This window comes from Pimephales promelas, chromosome 4, assembly GCF_988280905.1.
Source record: "Pimephales promelas chromosome 4, fPimPro1.hap1.1, whole genome shotgun sequence".
NCBI lineage: Eukaryota > Metazoa > Chordata > Actinopteri > Cypriniformes > Leuciscidae > Pimephales > Pimephales promelas.
The window spans coordinates 7004941-7024460 of record NC_142772.1 but is presented as its reverse complement, the minus strand read 5'-3'; the positions used below and the strand labels follow the sequence as shown (position 1 = coordinate 7024460).

Below are 19520 nucleotides of genomic sequence, written 5' to 3'. Positions count from 1 at the left end.
AACTGGGAAAATAAAAAGCAAGCCTGCTACTTCACAGTCCTTTATATTTTTAGTTACAAAGCTTTATATATTTACTTTGGTTATTAAGTTTCAGCATAAGACGAAACAACTCGGTTATTTTTTTTTCAACTCGCGCATGCGCATTTGCGCAATTGGACGGTTGAACTTGAGGAAGACGTCCAGACGAGACGAGATCGACGAGGGACTTCAGCTCGTGTTCGGGAATGGATGCGGCAGCAAAACTAGGTATGCTAGCCTCTTGAACAACTATTTATCAACTTTAATGTCATTGTATAGCTTAAAAACAGAATTTATTTTGCTCATTGTGCAGTAAGAGGAAAAGACACACTGAAGTAACGTTAGTTTTATGTCGAATGAGACCAGTTGAGACAAGCGGCATAAGTTACTAGATTAAAAAACGATTTTTACTGAACACGTGTTTTATATTAGTTACAGTTTGTATGCTGTGTTAATCGTTTAAGTTTGGGGTTTATCTAAAATGTAAAAACCCTGGCTGTGCGGCCTAGATAGCAGCTAACGTAACTTTCCTTCTTTCTAGAAAGTTCAATGCTCACGTGTCGTTCACATGAAAATTAATTACATGACGCATTAATTAAGAAGTGTAACTAACAAGCAGTTATTACCTTATTTTGTCTTTATTTTGTGACAGATTCGCTCAACGTTTCATCAATAAATTCAAGGCTAAATCTGGAGATATTGGCTCCAAACTTAAGATTCTGCAGCAGATTCAAAATGACGTAAGCTCATCGACATATTATCACAATTATGTCTCGATTGCAAAACATATGTTGCTTTTACTGTTGTTTTTTGCTCTGACATTTTGCTAGTATCGAGTGCTATTCAATATACATTTTTATAACTTTGCAGAAATCTAATATCAATGCGGAACGAACATCGTTCTTCATCATGGCCTACCACTACTTTTCGAGGAGGACCACAATGATTTTTACAAGACATCTTTTGTAAGTATTTTCATCACTGATGTGATTCTTGTTTAACAGTCTAACTGTTCTTCAAACAGTTGATATCTGGCAAGAAGAAAGGCATGAAAAACTGTCAGGACAGTGAAACAAAGTAAGGGTTGGAGAAAAGAAAGTGAAAGATAAATTAAGAGTTTAGAAGAAAAAAGACAGTTAGAAGATACATTTTATATTAGTTTTAATTTATATAACCGGCCATCAGTTTTATTTGTCTTTTCATGCAGTGGTTTGATGAATGTTTTTCCCCCTGGATTCACTGCTGTGTCCTCTTTGAAAAGGCCTTTACATTTAGACACAAAGGGTTATTAATTTAGTTTCATAATGACTATGTGCTCTTAAAGGGATAGATCACCCAAAATAAAATGATGTTGTTATTTACTCACTCTTATGTTATTCCAAACCTGTTTGAGCTTCTTTCTTATATTGAACACAAAATAATATATTTTGAAGAAGTTCGGTAATCAAACAGTTGAGATTAGCCATTGACTTCCATAGTTTTTTTTTTCCCACTATGGAAGTCAATGGCTATTCTCAACAGTCTGGTTACCAACATTCATCAAAATATCTTCTTTTCAGTTCAGCAGATGAAAAAAAAAAACTCATACAGGTTTATAACAACTTGAGGGTGAGTAAATTAAGACAAGATTTTAATTTTTGAGTGGACTATCCCTTTATAGTAACACTCCACCATTTTGTTCCATATTAAACTATGTTATTCCCTTAACAAAGACGAGTTGATGAATACCTCTCTCGTCTCAGTGCCTGCACTCAATCGCTCTGGTGCATGGAGAAACATTGTTAGCACTTAGCTTAGCCCAGTTCATTCATTAGGATGCAAATTGAGATGAAGTTAGAAGTGACCAAACACCGCCATATTTTATTTTGTGTCACCATACTTGGCCGTGTAACCACATTTGAATAGAGAAAATGTGGAGAGGTTTGGTCGCTTCTCTGTTTAAATAAACTGGGCTAAGCTAAGTGTTAAAGTGTCTCTGCACGCCAGAGCCATTGAGTGCACGCACTGAGACGACAGAGGTATGTATGAACTCGTCTTAGTAAAGAGAGTAACATAGTTTAATATGAAAAAATAGTGGAGTGTTCCGTTAAAATATGTCTTGTTCTATGACCTAATTTTTGTTATATGCTATTCCCATTTTTAGGACTGTGATGACAATGAAGATATGTCCAACATTGAAATGTATTCTGACAGTGATTCCCGAATCGTCTGCAACCGCTGCCATACCCTACTCCCTGCATCTTGATGCCACAACAACGGCAATTATTCTGGAAGGTACAGTGGTTGTGGATGATCTTGAAAATCTTCCACAAGCAATGAGCTGTCTTTAAAGGAACTCCACCATTTTTTTTATATTAAACTATTTTATTCCCTTAACTAAGACAAGTTGTTACATACCTCTCTCGTTTCAGTGCGTCGTACACTTAATTTCTCTGACGTGCAGCGAAACTTTGATAGCCCTTAACTAGCCCTGTTCATTCATTAGGATCCAAGCAGTGAAGCTACCAAACACCTCCACATTTTCCCTGTTTAAATACAGCTACACGAGTAGTTATACGACCAAGTATGGTGACAAAATAAAATGTGCCGCTTTTCTAAGCGTGTAAAGTGGAGAACTACAATGTATGGCGGAATAGCACTTGAGAGCGCTTCGACTTGGCACAGTAATATCATCACTACTGATGATGAGAGGATTTTTTAGGAATGATGATATTACTGCGCCAAGTCGAAGTGCTCTCAAGTGCTATTCCGCCATACATTATAGTTATCCATTTTACACTGGTGTAATCATACACCATTCTCGGTCATGTAACTACTTACCAACGTGTAACTGTATTTAAATAGGGAAAACGTGGAGGTGTTTGGTCGCTTCTAACTTCATCTCTTTTTGGATCCTAATGAATAAACTGTGCTAAGCTAAGTGCTATCAATGTGTCGCGTCGCGCTAAAGCGATTGAGTGCACGCACTGAGACGTGAGAGGTATGTATCAACTCGTCTTTGTGAGGAAATAACAAGTTTAAAGGGATAGTTCACTTTGAAATTAATTTTTGATATGTTTTATCTTACCTCAAGGGCATCCAAGATGTAGGTGTCTTTGTTTCCACAGTATTTTCAATTTTTACATTTTTCGGTCAAACCGTTCTTGTCTGTCAGTCATACAATGGATGTTTAGGGGGTCCACGTCAAAAAGCATGCACAGAGAAGTCCAAATTAAACATGATTTAATGACTTGTAAATGTAAGTACACATTGATGGCCTAAGACAAGAAACGAGCGGTTTGTGAGAAAACGAACAGTATTTATATCGTTTTTACCTCTTGTTAACAGCCATGTTCAACTGATCTGGATCAGATGTCCAACTGAACCGAACTGAACCATGTCCAACGTTCCGCTGGAAGTGATCTCGCGCGCGTCTAAGTCACTCATTGTTTACACAGAGATTTCGGAAGTTTTACCTTTCACTGTGAAGATCTAAACATATTTAGATATACAGGAAATCGCAATAAAAAATGATTTCGATATATCTAAATATGTTTAGTGAACGGTAAATCTCTGTGTAAACAATGCGTGACGTAGACGCGCGAGATCACTTCTTGCAGAACGTTGGACATGGTTCAATACGGTTCAGTTGGACATCTGATCCGGATCAGCTGGACATGGCTGTTAACAAGAGGTAAAAACGATATAAATACTGTTCGTTTCCTCACACAAACCGCTCGTTTCTTGTCTTAGGCCATCAATGTGTACTTACATTTACGAGTCATTAAATCATGTTTAATTTTGACTTCTCTGTGCATGCTCTTTGTGGTGGTGACCATAGACCTGCATTATGTGACTGACAGACAAGAACGCTTTGACCTAAAATTATCAAAATTGAAACCACTGCGGAAACAAAGACTCCTACATCTTGGATGCCCTTGAAGTAAGATACAACATATCAAAAATTAATTTCAAAGTGAACTATCCCCTTAATATGAAATAAAACAGTGGAGTGTTCATTTAAGAGAACTCTAAAGAAAATTGTTCAGTACTGTTTTATAGATACTTCACTGTTTTTCAATTGTTGAAAAGAAAAAAAGGAAAGAAAAAAAATCCTTATTTAAAAGGATGTTACTTGTTTGGTTTTGGAATAGTTTTATAAGAAGAGAATTTTAAAGAGAACTGTAGTAGGAAAGGAATTCTGTACCAAACTGTGTGACTTGCATGCTCTGCTTTCAACCACTTTGTAAAGATGTTAAAAACAAAGAAACATTTTTTTATTGTCTTTAGTACTTTGTTTTTTTTTCTTGAGTGCATTATGTGCTTTATTTCTAAAATGTTGTTGGCGGGCCAGTAATGTTTTAACATATTGTTGTTGAACAAATAAACATTCTAGTGGTTTGCCAAATGTGTTGTCTTTCTTTGTATTCTCAACTCAGAATTTTGAGTACAATTTGCTTGAGAAATTTAAGGCAATCAGTTTCCACACATTCCTCTAGTAAGTAGAACAAGCAGACATGTTAAATTAACTGTTTTGTGTAAGTTCTGCTTACAAATCTCAACTTAAATCTGTAAGTTGCCTTAACTTGAGATTATTAAGTTACCTGTACTCAAGTTTTATGGTAACCTCTACAAATACACAAGTTAACTCTACAAAGAAGTAGAGAGTAGTATCAACTCAAAAATAATGACCTAATTTGCTTGAAAATTTTGAGGCAATCAGTTTCCACAGCTTTTCCTAGTAAAGTCAACTTATTACTTTTTACAGTGCAGCCAGTCTTGCGCCAACAACCATGCCACGCTCAAAATTGCTTAAATCACCTTTCTTTCCCATTCTGACATTCAGTTTGGAGATCAGGAGATTGTCTTGACCAGGACCACACCCCTAAATGCATTGAAGCAACTGCCATGTGATTGGTGATTAGATAATTGTATTAATGAGAAATTGAACAGGTGTTCCTAATAATCCTTTAGATGAGTGTATATAGTATATTATAAGTGAACTCCCAATACTGATGCATTTACCCTAATTCTGCTAATATTCACCCCAAAGTCAGTGATCCCCTTGATATCTGGAGAAAACAACGTCTTTAGCGCATTTACAGCATAAACCTGTCTGTCAGTGTGATCAACTCAAAAAAAAAAAAAAATCCTAAAAGCATTTCATTTGGGTAAGAGTGCAATGTTCTTGTTTCTCTTAACTCAAGCAGGGCTGTGCTATATTAAGCCTGTGCTTCATCACTGCTCTATCATGTTCATCAAAAGACTTCATTAACTTGCTGCCACTCAAAGGACACTCCGAGACAGTGTCAGCGCCACATCACATCCTTCTCTGCCTCCCCCTCCTCATACATTAACATGGCATCCTTTGCTTCACGGAGATATTAGTCATGTATCAGGCCTCGCTCTTCCACATTATTGTCACTTAGGAGCCAAGAAGATGAGGGATGCTGCTCTCATCCCCAATATATTCTGAGCAAAGTTCTATTTCACTATTTGATTAGGGGTAAAATGAAGTTTGAAATACCTGAGCAGAGCTATACTGTTAGCAAACATCCCAGCACTGCTCACTCTGCTGGGAGTATTGCAGCTTTACAGAATCAAACATGAAAAAGTGTAACAATGCAACGCCAGGCACAACATAAGTGTTTTTTTTGCTAGTTTCAGCCCAACGCAGTTATTATTTTCACATCCTGTGCCAAATAGCAAATGCATTTGTACCCACTTGTGCATCCATGGTTGCACTGGTCTGAAAACAGCGCAGTCTCATGACGTCTTGGGATGTCTTTTGACCATACATCAACATTCGCCTTTTTAGGGTACCCTTAAACATCGGTTAGATGACGTTATCGGATCCTAAACCTACCCCGTCACCTAACCGACGTTAAAGGTAAAGCGTCAGTTGTATGACGGCCCGGGATCGTCATGTAACCGACGTTTAAGGGTACCCTAAAAAGGCAGATGTTGACATATGGTCAAAAGACGTCCCAAGACGTCAGTTATATGACTTCTTGGAATGAGACTTTGGCTACGGTCACACTGCAGGGCTTAATGCTCAATTCCGATTTTTTGAAAAAATTCGATTTTTTTGCAAGGCCGTTCACATTTTTCCAATTAAATGCGACCTTTTGTGATGTCCTGTGTGAACGTGAAATGACCCAGAAGTGACCCGCATGCGCAGAAGAGTAATCAACGGTCAACGACGTCATTGCCACAGCCCATATACAAACACAGACAATAATTATTTTATCGACGGGCAAAGTTTACACATAAATGTAAGATCTTTCCGATCCTCACCGACCTCGTCATAAAACCCGTTTAATTAATAGTGCGCGTCCTCGGCGCTCCTTGCTTTGTCACCGGCGGCCGCGGTGCAACACTGGTGGCTGGTGTTGCCAGATTGGGTATTTTTTCGCTACATTTTAAAGCATGTATGTGTTTTAGCCAGGTTTTCGCCTGGAAGGCTCTATAGAAATCTGGCACCCTACTGTACGAAGTTATACTGACAGAGCGCACGTTCACAGACACCAGAATGAACGTGTTCACAGTAATGTTCATCAGGCAGTAATACAGTATGTTTATGCACTATCGTTCATTGAACGCGTTCAGGCACAACACTGGGGAAGAGACACGTCTGCAGCGGCCCATTAACAGTGCAGAAACGCGTTGGAGTTAGCGTGTATTCGCTGGCTACAGGTGCGTGCAATGACGTGCGGGTCGGATATATGTGACCTGGCCGTTCAGATTGAAGTCGCATTTCAAAAGATCGGATACATATCGGATTTGGACCACATACCCAAGTGGCCTGGGTCGCATTTGAAAAGATCGGATCTGTGTCGTTCAGACAGTCATGAAAAAATCAGATACAGGTCGCATAGGGGCAAAAAAATCGGAATTAGGTCGTTTCAGCCTGCAGTGTGAACGTAGCCTTTGTTACTGAAAACAAGGTGTGTTCAGGCACATTGTTGGAGCGTTGCTATTTTGAGGCAACTGAAATAGACTGTGAGATAAGCGGAGTGTATGTGCGTTGTGGACCCGCCTATAGGCACATATTACTAACTGAAACCTGGTCTAAAGTCAATGGCGCAAATTTTTTATTTTTTTTGTTAATTAAAGGACGTATTAGTAATGTGCGCCTATAGGCAGGTCCACAACGCACATACACACTCTGCTTAGTACACACACAGTGATGCGCAGCAGCACACATACATGTCAAATATTAGAAATAAAGGATCACAATGAAAAAGATATGGTGAAATCCGGCTTGTCCCGTAGATGGTATGCTCGCGCGCTTTAACCTCGTGCACGAGCAGATCCGTTTCCTGTCTTTTAAGGGGAATGGGAGATGAGATTCAGATTGGTTTATTGCACGTTACGCCCAAAACACACACATTACTCATTAAGAGAACAGGGACAACCCTTTTAGGCCAACCATATTTCCTATCGTTAAACTAGCAAACCTGGATTCGGACATTTGCGCTGTTTACCAGTCGGACCAAACTTTTCCGGAAAGTTCTGGTGGCTTTGGCAAGCTGTTTCATACTCCAAATGAAGTGGTCTGATTTTGTTCGAAATTGTCACACCAGCTCGTTCTTCGATTTGGCGTGAAGTATTGAGGTCTCAACACTGACATTAGACACATACAAAGGTGCTTTAATATGTTACCTTCCACCAGTAATAGGGATCACATTACAGGCCTCGCAGTCAACATTTGTAAATGCCAGATTTCGAATGCCTAGATTTGTTTCAAGATAAGTTTGACATGAGTGTGCAGTGCCACAAGCAGATACGATGTTAACATCAATCTGAAATGGAGAATTTGAGACCTGAAACTCTCCAGACATTCCTGTCTGAATCATATATTATGGTGTTATAGCGAACTCTTGAACTGACACGGTAAAAGGTATTTTGTCGTAGATAGGCTGTCATGTTCCAGGGATTTAGTTTCACGACTAAATCGCCCTGTGCCAGATCCGTCTGAATAATCTTGCTCGGCAATGTACTTCTCTTCCTCAAATCAAGCTGATCAGACATGTTGGACATGAACGGAGATTTGATGTCAGAGATTAGTGAACACATGCCCTTCTATCCAGATAATGACTTTAGCTCTTGTTCATTTTGAGAGGGAGAGAGCGTGGATGAATTTTCTGCTAATTTCGGCTGTTTTTTTTTTGTTTTTTTTTTATCCCACCCCTCTGCTTCACCACAAACTCCCAGAAGAACACATTTAGACTCCTACTGGTTGGACAAAAAAGGACTATAGATGAAATGGTGAACTTGTTGATATGTACACAAATCTTTTCTTTTTATATAACCTACATTGAAATAGATGACATAAAAGGAGACTGATTTTGTATTGAGTGGCCAAGTGCTGATGGATTATTAGCATAATTGAGTTTATCGTTCAATTGTTTGGGGTTGATTTTTCCTCCATATTTTTGAAAGAAGTCTCTTATGCTCACCAAAGCTACATTTATATGATCAAAAATGCCATGAAAAGAGTAATATTGTGAAATATTATTACAATTGGACTGTTTTCTACCTGAATATAATAATGAAAATGTAGCCATTACTCCAGTCTTTAGCTTCACATGCATACGTGCAATATGCTGATTTGCTCAAGAATCCTTTTTATTATTATTATTATAAGAAATGTATATATATATATATATACATATATATATTTCTTATAATAAGAAATTATTTAAAATATATTTATCTTTTGTAGCATTCGAAATGTCTTTACTGTCACTTTTGATCAATTGCTAATTTAAAGTATTTATTTCATTTATAAATTAAAGCTTTTCAACAATACTTTCAAACACATTTCCTTTTCATTCAATTGTTGGAACATGTACCAACTAATAATATAATATAATATAATATAATATAATATAATATAATATAACTTTTTTTTCTCATTATAAAACTTTAAGACTAAATCGTAATACAAATAATGGTAATATACTCATCCTCTTTGTGAACATGTACCAACTAATAATATAATAAATATAATATAATATAGTATAATATAATATAATAATGTAATGTAATATAATATAATATAATATAATATAACTTTTTTTCTCATTATAAAACTATGAGACTAAATCGTAATACAAATAATGGTAATATACTCATCCTCTTTGTGAACATGTACCAACTAATAATATAATAAATATAATATAGTATAATATAATATAATAATGTAATGTAATATAATGTAATATAATATAATATAACTTTTTTCTCATTATAAAACTATAAGACTAAATCGTAATACAAATAATGGTAATATACTCATCCTCTTTGTGAACATGTACCAACTAATAATATAATAAATATAATATAATATAATATAGTATAATATAATATAATAATGTAATGTAATATAATGTAATATAATATAATATAACTTTTTTCTCATTATAAAACTATAAGACTAAATCGTAATACAAATAATGGTAATATACTCATCCTCTTTGTGAGTGCTGGCCATTATAATTGTAATCTGTAATGAAAAAATGATTGCAAATTTGTTAAACGTGAGATGAATATAGTTCACTTTAAAAAAAAGTGTTTTGCGCGTTCACATAGGAGCCAAAATTCAATTGATCCACACTCAGACCCCCCTCCCCTGAAACAAACCCCCTACTCAATGCTGTCGGTTCCCAGTAATACTTTTCAGATGTACTTTAATGTCAATATTGTGTATATTTTTATAATTCTCCCATTTGAGAACCACAACCTCCTACAAAACCACTCCACTCAATTTGTTGTGGCTATCCCCACATAGCTGACAAATGGATCGCTTACAATCATATGTAGTTTCATATGCATAGTGTCAAGTGTTTAACTGGACTGTGGTTTTTGTTATTCACACACATTAGCCCACAGACAGGCTCTGTCGCTGTCAAACAAGTTGTGTCCTTGCGGGATGAGATTAACAATTCTCAACTCCCTTTCCAGCCCCCAATCTCCCCTGTCTCATTATACCTCAGTGCAAGTGATGGCCTTAGTGAGCGAAGGCAGGCAGGCAGGGCCTAGTTTGAGATGTGCTCCCTGGTGTATTTTGCTGTCCCGAAGGCTGTGGACTTGCTGGCGGCCCCACTGACCTGACAAACAACAGCAATGACAAGCCAGTGACGAGGCTGTCAGAGGCTCTGACGGATGACACGAGCAGACGCCTGTCACCCTGAGCCAGTGACATCACGCAGGAGGAAGAAGCATCTTCATGTGGAGGTGGTGATGGGAATGTTCAGTTGCTGGCGTACACTCGTATGCATACAAATGATCACTATGTTCACTCAAAGTGCATGGCAGAAGATGATGTATTCAAATTCAAATGCACACTTGAGGTCATCAACAAAACAGATACAAAAGAGCATGGGGTTCGTTTTGAAGGTGGTTCCAACCATGGGATGTTGTATCTTTTGTACCTTTTGAGGTACAATATCTTGTCACGGCGCCCTTAAAGGGACATCTTTGTACTTTATTTACCCCTACGGGTTCATAGGAATATCTTTAAGGTCTCAGATTCGTCAATCTCTTTCCAGCTCAACCTATACCGTGAGTTTGGGCCATGGAGCCAGCCAGAGGCTGTTTAGCTATAGTGGGACCATTGCTGATGCATATGTAAAACGACATTCAGCTTCGAGTACAGAAATGTAAGGCAAAATTCAATGCATTTAGACCTTCAAATAATAAACAAGTCATGAACATGTCAAAGTAAGTGTAGCATTGCATTGCAGCACACTACATTGGGCACTTCAGTAGCATACAGCATCATCATGCACCTGTTCAGAATGACAAATATACCAGTTTATAATGTTTACTTGATGTGCCCAGTGTTGACCACCTCAAACAGTTCGCATCATGCCAAAAACTGCACCTGGTGCAGGAACGTTTGATGGGTTTATTATGAGCTAGATGATTGCAATCGCTGTAGACAGAGTGTCAGACTGCTCAATTGCTTTCTATTGACATAAAGCAACACAGCTAAAAGTATTCCGAATATGTTGGGCCTTTTATTGAAAATGGCTTACCTGTTGAGAACATGCACTCGCGAGCTTTGATGAGAGACCTATTTCAGACAGTTTATGACTATTATTAATATTATTGAGCTGATCGTTGATAGAAAGGCCAAAGATGTCCTTAGGTATACGAGGATACTAATGTTTGGGGGACACTTTGGGCCTTACAGTGTGCATGGATTTGAACTTTGAATTGCCATCCAAAAAAAATCTCCATGTACCTAACCTTTGGGATACTCATTTTAACATACTACGATTTGGGACATAATTAAACTAATTTCAAATACTATTTAGGATGGATAGTATGCAAATTATTAGGCAGCAAATGTCATTGCATCATTGAATCATTCACTCAACTTATTCATTCAAAAATATTGAATCATTTAGAACAAAGTTTGTCACAGTGGATCTGTTGTGGATGTCTTTGGATTTTTTTTATTTTTTTTATTATTATTTTCACTGCTGGACCAAAAACAGACAAAGTAATGGGCAAAACTGTGTTTAAAACTTACTTGATATTACCTTCTCGTTTTGAACAAGAACAGTCATGCTCTCTCTTTGTTATTCCAAATACACAGGCTAAGCCTTGCTTTTTAATTCCAAGGACATGTTTTTGAATTAGTAATGGAGGCTTAAACACATTTTTTTTTTTTTTTTTTTTTTTTTTGAAATAGCAATTGCATATCCTGAATCTTTGGCCTATGTACTCCACACAAGATGATCTTTTACACATTCCTTGCTTATTTCTTGTTTGTTAAACTGTTATTTAAAGTCGCATTCTTACAACAAGATAAATGTAACAGAGTAGCAAACTTTCTTATATTTAGAAAGTATATGCTGAAAACGAGTGAAACAAAACAAAATGCAACTCTTAATATCATTCCTTCTCAGGTAAATGTAACAAGTTTACACACATATTTTTACTGAAATACAAGACAAATATACTAAATTAGTGATAGTCTTGAAGTTGTCTGTGCACAGATGCAATAATATTAACTCTTTCCCTCTCATTGATGGACTTTACCGTCATTTACGAGACGGAATTTTCCAGCTTTCCATGTTTTCGCTGTTATATGTTATAGGGGGCGCTATTAGGTGTCTTCTGAAAAGGTACAGGTTCTCCAGGTCAATAGACGTGAGGAAGAAACAGAAACCAGCGATAGCATATGTAAACAGATTCATAATGCGGTCATTAACATTAAACAACATATACAAATCAAAACTTATGTCACCGAATTAAATGTCGACCAAGGACGATGTATAGGATTTTCTCAGGTTTTTGCTTAAAATGTTGCGCTTTTTTATGAAACTTACCCACATTCGAGTGTTGATAAAAACGAATGCATGAAGCTAGAATATTTTTGTGTTTTTTTTTGGTTTTGTTGTTTAAAGCAGAGGGTCTGTACTATCTTTTGATATATTGGATGCAACAAAAATATTCTGGGGGCCATGAATCTTTTGTGAAAATGATGAAAAATGCTGTCGCTAGCTGGCAACTTTTTTCATAAACGCTGGTAGGGAGAGAGTTAAGCGCCAGTGTTATTTAGGATCTCTGTTGCGTGATCCTACTTTTTTGGTTAATCAAATTTTTTGGTTCTCACCTGAGGCAAAAAATACAATAATTGGTCAAACTATGGAGAAGTGCTTCTCTGATTCACTTGGGTGTTTCCTGTGAGGACCCCTTTTGGCCCGAGCAATAGCTCTGGATCACCATGAGGGGGTTTGGGTATGATTTATAGCAAACAGTAGTGTACAGCTGTGCTGAGGCATTTGTCTTTACAGATGGAGGAAAATAGACCACTGGGATATTGTTTTGAATCTGTTTTGTGTCATCTTTCTTTTGCAAATTGCTATCTCTATTTTCATTCAAATGGTTAAGCCGGGTCGTCCGGTCATGCTACACTTGGCCAAATAGCTTCTGCATTGATTCCAATTACTGCCTATTCAGAAGAAAATATAAGCTTTAAGTGAGCTTTTGATCAAATTTTCCAACTTCCCCTCCTTTCCTTGCAATACACAGTGAAAGCGGATTATGATGAAATAGGTCAAGTTGAAAGAAATTACTGGCCAACAGCTGTTTAGGTTCATGTAGTTTACTAATCCAATACTTGACTAGGCAGCCTATTACAGAACAGCGAATTAAATTAAGTGCTGTTTTATATTCTTAAAAAGAGAACGGAAAATTGAAAGAGTTGTGAGGCTCAAAAACCTCTTTGAAATGTATTTGCTAAATAAATATGAAATTAATTTGCTAAAACAGTTTTTGCTTAGATTAATATTGGAGAACCCAATACATGTTTTTTTTTTTTTTAATGTACATTCATCTTTAATTTGAATGTATTTTTTTTTTTTTTTTTTTTTGAATGTAGGCATATTTAACATGTTAACAAAATCCCAATTAAGGGAAAATATAAGCATTCAGCAACAAAGAGCAGTTAATCACATAACTGTATTCTGCTTTCAGGCTCTAACATTTCCATCTCTGCCGCGAGTGATCATTTTGGTAAAGAAAATGGGTTATTTGTCACACGTTTCAATACATTGTATAGTTTTCAAGTGGATTTCGTATAGAAACCTACACCTTAAGTGTATAAATGTCGAACATTTCTACTATTATTGCTCACAAATAAAGATAAGCTGGTCATTTAATGCGCATTAAGCTTTTGTACACAGTAAAACAATTTTGAAGCACAAAGACAATATAAAACGTCATGTACAAATATAGATATAAACATTGTTTTGACAAAATTCCATTTATTGCAATTGTATAAAGTTAACACTTAAAATGTTCCAAACCTCAATGACTTCAATGGTCACCAAAACTGTTTGGTTGCCAACAATTTTCAAAATGTCTTATTTTGTCTTCCACAGTGGGAAGTAAGTCATACATAGCCTATTTGAAATGACATGATGGGGGAGTAAATGATGACAGGACTGTCATTTCTGGGTGAACCAAACTGTAGCAAAGTGAGATGTTGTGGGAAGAAGGAGGCAGGAACCGGTGAACATTCAACAACTTTAATAAATTAAATAAACAAACAAACAATAAAACGAAAGTAAAGACAGCAGCCCCTCACGGACGATAATAAAACATTACATCAAATAAAACTGTCCAGGCCTCGTCCACTCTCAATCTTCACTGCCGTTGCTCCTCTTCTATATTTCTGCTCGTCCGTCAGAGATACGAGTCCGGTGCGTCGTTAACCTATCAAAACATTGTTATTTAGGGGTCAAGTTTGCCGTTAACTTAATAATAAAAAAGCAGAAGTTTGGAAGTTTCGCTGCGTTGGTGCTGTTCTGGATTGTACACACAAACCAGAGCTGCTCACAGGAAAGTTTTGATTTTATTATTAGGATACTATTATTTTCAAAACCATTTCTTAAGTGAAACCTTAAAAAAGTATGCTATATCAAGTTCAGTGGTGTAACCTAATGTAATTAGACTGATTCTGCCATAACAAATACAATTTTGACTTGAATAAACTAGTTCATTTAGGTCATCTAGCACATTTTTAGGTCATCTGACAAAACATTTGTTATAATGGAGTCTTACTTGTACCATCTTTAGACTGAATTTTTATATAGAGAGCAAAAATGTCCACCGTAAAAATTTTATTTATTCTAATTTAGTAATGTAGGCATGATTCATTATTGCACTCTAATAAACAAAAAAAATTAAATATTAATACAAGTGCTGAGAATATTACTGTGATAACTCTGAAGCAGTCAGAAAGGGTTTCCCAAACATCTTGATACTATTTTTTTTCTATTTTTATGTGATATTTTTTTATTTTTGGAAAATTATACTGAGGCAACCAGGCATTCTGTTGTTCCAACAGCCCTAATTGAACTGTCTTTCACGATTGGTGGAACGTTGCATGTTTTTTATTCACTGAAATGGGTGGAAAAACTAAGCAGTGTTCACAAAATTGGCACCCGCAAACTTGAATCTTTTCTGCATTTAATCATTTTGGTTCAAGTGCAAGTGAATGCTGTTTTATAATAAGATGCAGTTCAGTTGCAAAGATGCCACATAAAAATGTGATGTTGTTTCAAACCAATTTGACTTACTTTCTTCTGTAGAAGAAAAATATTGAAGAATCTTTGTTTCAAACAATTATGGTTTGTAGTGACCAGAGCTGTTAAGCTACATAAATCTTCAAAAACAAACAAAAAATACTTCATGTGTGATGTGCACTATATATTCAATATTATATACACCTTGTGAGATACACCTGTGTTAAAGGGATAGTTCACTTTGAAATAAATGGTGTGTATGGTTTAGCTTACCTCAAGGGCATCCAAGATGTAGGTGTCTTTGTTTCCACAGCATTTTCAATTTTGACATTTTTAGGTCAAACCTTTCTTGTCTCTCAGTCATATAATGCAGGTCTATGGTCACCACCTCAAAGAGCATGCACAGAGAAGTCCAAATTAAACATGATTTAATGACTCGTAAATGTAAGGACACATTGATGGCCTAAGACACGAAACGAGCGGTTTGTGTGAGAAAACGAACAGTATTTATATTGTTTTTACCTCTTGTAACCACAGCCACGTTCAAGTGATCTTAGGGCGTGGGCGCTTTGTGGTCATGGATACAAGAGGTTAAAAAAAAGAGGTAAAAGGCCATCAATGTGTACTTTACGAGTCATTGAATCATGTTTAATTTGGACTTGTCTGTGCATGCTCTTTGAGGTGGTGACCATAGACCTGCATTATATGACTGACAGACAAGAACGGTTTGACCTAAAAATATGACACCTACATCTTGGATGCCCTCGAGGTAAGCTAAAACATACCAAAAGTGAATTTCAAAGTGAACTATCCCTTTAATGATTGTGATAATAATTTCAAATAATATGAACAAACACCAGCTTGCAACATCAAGCAGCATAATTTAATTTAATTTAATTTTTTTTTTCACTGGAAGCCTTTAACATTTAAGTTAAAGTGCCCTATCCTGTTTGGAGATCTCCTACAATAGATTCACATGCATCCAAAGTCAAAAACACTTAAAAAAATTATATATATATATATATAGATTCTGTCTCTCGAAATCCTCAGTCTGCTTTGATTGGTCAGATGGCTCAGTCTGTTGTGATTGGTCTATGGGCCCAGCAAGATGGTTTGGTTTGTATCCAGGGCCCAAAATTTGGTGCTACGCCACTGGGTCTACCGCTTACAGCGTGTGTCAGAAACAATACTCTCATAAGTGCTCCAAACCTGTATGAATGTCTCTCTTCTGCTGAAGATATTTCGAAGATGGGTAGCCAAACCGTTGATGGGCCCCATTGACTTCCATAGTATGGGGAAGTCAATGGGGCCCATCAACTGTTTGGTTACCGACATTCTTCAAAAATATCTTCTTTTGTGTTCAGCAGAAGAAAGAAATTCATACAGCTTTGAAACAACTTGGGGTGAGTAAATGATGACAGCATTTATTATTCGGTTTTCGCTTTGACTTTTTTGGTTGTTCTCTCCCTGGAACAGTATGTCCATGGCTACGTTAAAGGGCTGATTCCACACTAAGCTGTTTGTATGTCGTTTCCTGGGATGAGTTGGGTGGATTGGGAGTTCAGAAAGCAGCTTAATTAGCTGTGATCTGTTTATGTGGGTCGGAATCTGTCAGTGCGTGTTTGTCTTGAAGGGCTGATCCTGACTTATCAAGAGGCACGAAGAAGAAGTGGACAGCTGTCTGGGGCTTTAATGAGGGAAAAGGCCATATCAAAGATCAGCTCGTCAGCCTGGCTACTGGGCTTTTCATTATTACAACCCAATGCTGGCCAAAGGTTGCTTGGCTTTGTGTGCGACGCTTATTTCACAGCCCTTCAGCTCATGATCATGGAGTTCAATCGTTTTAATCGGTCATGTATAAAGGACTGTTCTCTTTTAAAAGCCATGAGAAATGAACAAGCGTGTGTTGACACATTCTTGCATGCGTGAGAGAATACAACTGTGATCCTCAAAGGAATTCCCAGCACTTAATAATGGAGTGACTGTTTCTAGACGTAATTATCGAGTACGGATGTCCGTTTAGTTAATAAGAGCTCATTTATAAGCAGATAAACATACTCGAATCTGCAAATCTGAATTTCCATTCATCGGAAATTCCATTAATTTCCAATGAATGGAAGTTTGGCTTGTATGAGAACATATTAAAAGAACAATATTGCAGACAGTTTAGTGACGTTAATTGACTTACAGTACAATCTCACATCCGCTTGCTTGGATGCCACTTGTGTTGTTGATAATTTTTTTTATAAAAATAGATCATGATATCACCATATGTCATCATACATTATAAGTAGGCGGATGGACGTCTGCTTAATACATTACTGGTGAAATTCCAGTAGAGTTTGATCTATGTTCTAAAATTGAGACAATTTTGTATGCTTTTTTAAAGAAGTCACTTGTGCTTACCAATACATTTTATTGTTTTCTATTTAAATATATTTTACAATGTAATTCATTCCTGTGATGGCAAAGCTGGCCATTATTCCAGTCTTCAGTCCCATGATCCTTCAGAAATCATTCTAATTGGATGATTTGAATAAACATGTCTTATAATTATCATCATCAATTTTGAAAACACTTGTGCCGCTTAGCATTTTTTTGTGGAAACTGTGATATCTTTTTTTCTTTGTTTTTGCTGTCTTTTGTTGATCAGTTTGATGTGTCCTTGCTAAATAAAAGTGTTAATTTAATACTAAAGTAGTAATAATAAATGCATTACGCATTATTGCATGCATCACGCAAAAGTTACATCCCAGATCAGCTCCGGATTTCCTACTTGCATTTGTTTTATCATACGCCATTGTTGCCCATTTGAGTGTACATCTTCCAGAGGATTGGATTGTGGAGGTTAAGGTCACCTAACATCTAAACCTTTGGAGTGGATTTCATTTGTATCAGTCATTCTTTATCTAATGTTTGAACAGCTTTTGTAAAAGGCTTTAATGCTGAACCGCGACGTGGGGCGGATTAATCTTAAGTACCATGCTGCCACAGTCATTTTGACGGCCAAATTATAAAAATATCTTTTCACCTCTAGGCATCACCTGTGTCAGCCTTCGCTTTCAATGCTGCTCGAAAGCGCAGAATCCTTTGTTTGCGCTATTATTTCATCTTTATTTTATTTATTTATGTACATTGCTGTGCTATAAATATCTCTGTTCTGATCCTTAAAGTAGGGCTGGGCGATATGGCCAAAAAATCATATCTCGATATTTTTTGGTCAAATGGCGATATACGATATATATCTCGGTACTTTCTACGTTTTCTATTTAGATAAAGAAAATCTTTATATTAAAAAAAATAATAATAATATATATATATATATATATATATATATATATCGTTATATTTCAAAAAATATAACGATACATCGTACATATTCGATATATCGCCCAGCCCTACCTTAAAGGGATAGTTCACTTTGAAAATAATTTTTGGTCACCACCTCAAAGAGCATGCACAGAGAAGTCCAAATTAAACGTGAGTTAATGACTTGTAAATGTAAGTAGACATTGATGGCCTAAGACACGAAACGAGTGGTTTGTGTGAAAAAACAAAAACAGTAGTTATATAATTTTTACCTCTTGTTACCAAAAAAGAAAAACTATAGGTAAAAACGACATAAATACTGTTTGTTTTCTCACACAAACCACTCGTTTCGTGTCTAGGCCATCAATGTGTAATTTAATTTGTACTTCTCTGTGCATGCTCTTTGAGGTGGTGACCATAGACCGTGCATTTTATGACTAATAGACAACAACGGTTTGACCTAAAAATATCAAAATGAAACTACTGCAGAAACAAAGACACCTACATATTGGATGCCCTTGAGGAAAGCTAAAACATACCAAAAATGAATTTCAAAGTGAACTATCCCTTTAACGTCCAAGCTTCATTCCACTCATTAAATCTAATAATAAATTGCAAGGAGATTGCTAAGAAATGCCTGAGCATATGTTTAAATAGCTCTTCAAACAGTCTTCAGAAGTGGCATGCCTCAACATGTTCCCACCCCTTAAAAAAAGAAAAATGATAAGAAAAGAAAGACAAAACTTTCCATGAGCCTGTTTGATGCCGTCCTCATGCATAATTGAAGTGCCTTCCCTGTGTCGCGGGACAACATCAGAAGAGCTTTAGCGTGATTACACCGAGCAGACTCCTTTGTTCCAGGCCCGTACATGAGGGAGGACATGCTAGGACCTCTACACAGATGTTCACACATAAGGGTACTAACTACAGCAGACGCAAACAGATGGACCCAGCGTGCAGCTTGCTCAGCACCATTGCTACAAGAGCAGAACGTAGCTTAATATTTATACTGGGAGTTGTGAGAATCTTGTGAGTTGACAGCAGAGCTTTTAAGATTATGAGAAGAGGACAATGGTTGCTGCTTAACAGATGCTGTACATACGAGAGACTTACTGACTATAGGGACGTTCCCTTTAGAGCTACTTTCGGGTCAGATGCCTTGTT

General features: G+C 36.7%; 1 protein-coding gene and 1 long non-coding RNA gene across 2 annotated transcripts in view; both read left to right on the top strand.

The window, feature by feature from the left end:
* The window catches only part of tmem132e (transmembrane protein 132E), a 408394-nt gene that overhangs the window by 251380 nt on the left and 137494 nt on the right, over positions 1-19520 (top strand). The window lies entirely within an intron of this gene.
* On the top strand, positions 136-3867 carry LOC148981613 (uncharacterized). The gene is made up of 4 exons (XR_016168225.1): positions 136-246; positions 671-758; positions 889-983; positions 2162-3867. It is a non-coding gene; the product is annotated as an uncharacterized LOC148981613 (long non-coding RNA).